The sequence below is a fragment of the Pinus tabuliformis genome, chromosome 7, assembly GCF_031772625.1.
Source record: "Pinus tabuliformis cultivar Carrire ecotype Pingquan chromosome 7, CPIR1, whole genome shotgun sequence".
NCBI lineage: Eukaryota > Viridiplantae > Streptophyta > Pinopsida > Pinales > Pinaceae > Pinus > Pinus tabuliformis.
The window spans coordinates 2052050874-2052055200 of NC_142293.1; the positions used below are offsets into that span (position 1 = coordinate 2052050874).

At 37.2% G+C, this 4327-nt stretch overlaps 1 pseudogene; it reads left to right on the forward strand.

Moving 5' to 3' along the window:
- Positions 1-1879: 1879 nt before the first annotated feature.
- Positions 1880-2975, forward strand: LOC149256751 (protein DMR6-LIKE OXYGENASE 1-like; annotated as a pseudogene).
- Positions 2976-4327: the final 1352 nt, after the last annotated feature.

Below are 4327 nucleotides of genomic sequence, written 5' to 3' on the forward strand. Positions count from 1 at the left end.
ATAAGTATGCTCTCCTCCTGCGTTTTCACACGATCTCGAGGATCAGAAAGTAGAATGTTTATAAATGTTTTCAGGGTAGCAATATACTTGTCTCCATTTGCTTAAAAAAATCATCTTAAATTAATAAAAAAAAATCCTAAGTTTTTTAGGGTTAGAATAAAATTTTAATTTTTTTTTTTAAAAGATTTTGATTTAAAAAAAATTCAATTTCTTTTATTTAAAAAAAATTGATTTTAATATAGAATAGAATAAAATTCTTTAGAAATAATTTTTTTTTTTTTTTTTTTTTTATAAAAATAAATTTAGAAAAAAATTAGTTTCCATTTTTAATTTAGACCAAAAAAAAAAATAATAAAAATAAAAATAAAAATATGATTTTAACATAAAAATTCTTAGGAATAAATTCCTTTTTATTTTTTTAGTAACTAGGAATAGAATTTATTTATTTTTTAGCTTAAAAAAAAAATTGATTTACTAATTAAAAAAAAAAAAAAAATCAATTTTTATTTTCGTTTAAGTTAGAAAAACATTAGAACATAAATCAAATTAAATTTCTTTTTAGAGATTTAAAAAAAAAAAAAAAACAAAAACATTTTTCTTAATAATAATACAAAACAATAAAAAATAGGACAACATGACAGAGGCAATGGTAAGTGGTCGCCAAATATTGGAACATTTTGCAAATCGTCTCCCTGTACTGATGGTCTCTTCCTTCTCTCGTCCAAGTGAAGCGCTCCCCGCAAGCTCCATCCGACGTGTATGCAGTTCATTTCTGTAGGGGTGGGTCACGCCTGGTCACTCACCTAAATGTGTATTTAGCAGCTCAAGGTTTTCATCAGCATTTCAGGAGGTACTGGGTCTCATCGGCAGCAATGGCTTCAGCGGCGCTTGCAGCATCATCCACAGTCAGAAACCAGGCTTACAACAATTCGGCCACCCGACCCAACGAACAATCAAGGCCATCGTCTTCGATCTCACTAGCGGCAGTACCAGCGAGGCCTTCTTGCAATGCCAGCACTCGATCTCTTGACCTCACGCCGCTGCTGGCACAGGATCGCTGTTCTCGTCATGGTGGGGGAGGCAGCAAGAGATCCAGTTGCAGAAACGACCATTTTCCTAACCTAAAAGAGTTGTTGCATTGGAAAAGGTGGCAAGATGACAACTAACTCACAATCCCTTCTCACACTTATCTCGGACATCCTTTGTGGCGGTTTCAACTGCCCGTAATTTTTCACGCATCAGTGAAAATTAATCAGAGAAAAATCCTTGAAACTTCTCAAAAATTGGCTTCTCGGATTTCTTGTGATCTCTCTCTAGGATATCGATTGCCCTAGTCCATCATTCATTCGAAGATCTAATATCTATTGAGAAATATTTTTAGAAGTCAAACTGATCAATGAGGAAAATCAGTTTTCAATTCATTTCTTCATGGAGAAGATCGCGCCAGTTCAGTTTTCAGTTCATAAAATTTGGGATAGATAGCGCCAATTTTTCATGCAAACTCTTAGCCTTCAAGTTACTTTAATTTGTCATTCTTTTGGTTGCCATTGACATACTTCATAGACAGGTAATTTGGGTTTGCTCGAGAAGGCATCATGGCTAAAAACATCAACAACATTATGGATTCCATTGGATGGTTCTTCGGATCGGGTGATAACCTGGTACATTCACACTAGTACATTCATGACGTCCTCCAGACATTTGGAAGATGCCTTAGACAGAGATGGCGGTCCTTTGCAGAGAAGGGAGATACTTTATCTTCTTGCAGTAGGTCACTACAGGGCAGAAGATTATCCAAGGAGCAAACTGTCTTTAGACCAAGCATTACAGATAGCTCCAGACTTCAGGCAAGATCGACACATCATCAAACAAAAGAAAAGAAATGGGTTTAGAGAGCCAATCTGAAGCATTCTATGCAGCCTTCATCCAATCTCCGGAGCATCGCCCAAACGCCAAACACAACGACTTCACGCTCATAGATCAAATTCCGCTCATAGATCTTTCCCCTCTTAACTCCACTATTCCACCCCACACCACCACCTTGGACTCCCTTGTTGCCCAAATACACGCAGCTTGCAGGGACGGGGGATTCTTCCAAGTCATCAACCATGGCGTATCCCCCGAACTGCGCCACACAGTGCAATCCGAAGCAGCCAATTTCTTTTCCCTCCCCTTGCAAGAAAAAGCCAAAGTGAGGAGAGATTTCGAAAACCCATTGGGCTATTACGACACAGAGCTCACAAAAAATGTCAGGGATTGGAAAGAGGTCTTCGATTTTGCATGCCGAGGCAAAGTTTACCTTCCGACGAGTTTCGAACTCGAGTCCGATGAGATTCGAACAGTGATAAATCAGTGGCCGCAGAACCCACCTGGCCTAAGGGAGGCCTGCGAGAAATATGCAGAGGCCGTGGAGAAGCTTGCTTTCAGATTGGTGGAACTCATATCTCTGAGCTTGGGGTTGCCGGCTGATTATTTCAATTCCAAGTTTGAGGAACAAACTTCGGTTGTGAGGTTGAATCATTATTCGCCCTGCCCTGTGCCGGAGCTGACTTGGGAGTGGGTAGCCACAAGGATCCGGGGGCTCTCACTGTGCTTGCTCAGGATGACGTTGGAGGGCTGCAAGTCAAGCGAAAAGATGGAGAATGGATTGGAGTGAAGCCTATCCCCAATTCCTTTGTCATCAATGTTGGGGATTGCATGCAGGTTCGGAGCAATGGAAAATACGAGAGTGTAGAACATAGGGTGGTTGTGAATGACAAGAAGGAAAGGTTCTCTTTCCCATTCTTTCTTTTTCCCTCGCATCATGCGATGATTGGACCTGTACCTGAGTTGGTTAATGAGAAAAATCCATCCAAATATAAAGAATCCAGTTGGGGGGAGTTCTCCAAGAGGAGAAGTGACAAAAATTTCAAGAATTTGCGGTCGGAGATATTCAAATCCATCACTTCTCTATTTCCCAAGATTCTTCTAAATAACGTCCTTATCTTACTATGTTCAATCTTTGTATGCTTTTGTATTTAGCCACCTACTTTTTAGTTAGTAGGTCTTATTGCTGTCTGAAGTTTAGGTAAGCTCTTTATAGTTTCCCTCATAAAAAAAAAATTCAAAAAAAATTCAAAAAAGAAAATAAAAACAATGCAAAACATTTTTTATTTTATTTTATTTTTATTTTAATAAACAACCCAAAGCAGTTTAAAAAATCAAAGCCATTATATATATATATATATATATATATATATATATATATATATATATATATATATATATATATATATATATATATATATCTATTAAAAAAATTCAAAAAATTCAAAAAAAAAAAATAAAAAAAACCAATTAAAAAAAATTTCAAAATAATTAAAAAAAAAAATTTGCAAATGGAAATTTCTTAACAGCTGGAAACATTTTATGCTACTTGTCTTATTGGAGTTAGGAACTAGCGCACAAAGGCAACAGGTAAAAAATTCATTTCATTTTATTTTGTTGCTAGCATTTATACTTGTATTTTATGTTCTTCAAAAAGCTCTAACAATTTTCATGCAAGATTTGAACTGAGCTTTGACAGTTGCGCGATGATCCAAGTCCATGAAGATGTGATTTCTCGAAATCACATTCATTATTGAAGCTTGAAGGAGTTAATTACAAATGTCGTGACATTTGTGGCTACAGAGAAATGTTTTGTTGTCATGATTTGTTTCCCACACTTCTCTTTCAAAGCCTCATCAGTCATCCATGTTAAAGTCCATTGATTCATTGCCATATCCATCATGACTTCATACATGTCTACTTTTCTGAGTCGCATACATTTTTGCCTACCATTCAGTTCATCTTTTTCCCTCATGAATAAACCATCCATATCTCTACGTTGCCTTGCTTTCCTTGCCATAAAATAACATCTTGTATCTATAGTCCTACCAATCATTTGTACGAACTCGCGTTGACTGATGTGGGATTCCTTAAGGCCCACCTTTCAACAAGTCTTGACCCATCGACCTCAGCACCTTATCTGGGATAAAGACTAGAGTCATTATTAGTACCTTGAGGCTTACATGCCCTAATGGCAAGTCTTCTCGCCAACGAACAATGGGAATACATTAATGTCTCTTATTTGTTGGATCTTGCAAGTGGCTCGACATCAGCTCATTCATGTGCACTTCGCAAGATGTACTTGGGTACCTTGGCACTCATTGACATTAATGGTGAGTTTGCCTCGCATTGATTAATGACATTCATCAATGGTCGGTAATCCAATGACTTCTTTCCATGTTCGACATCGACACATTCATTCACATGGAAAGAATTGTGCCACGATATGGGACGAGACGAA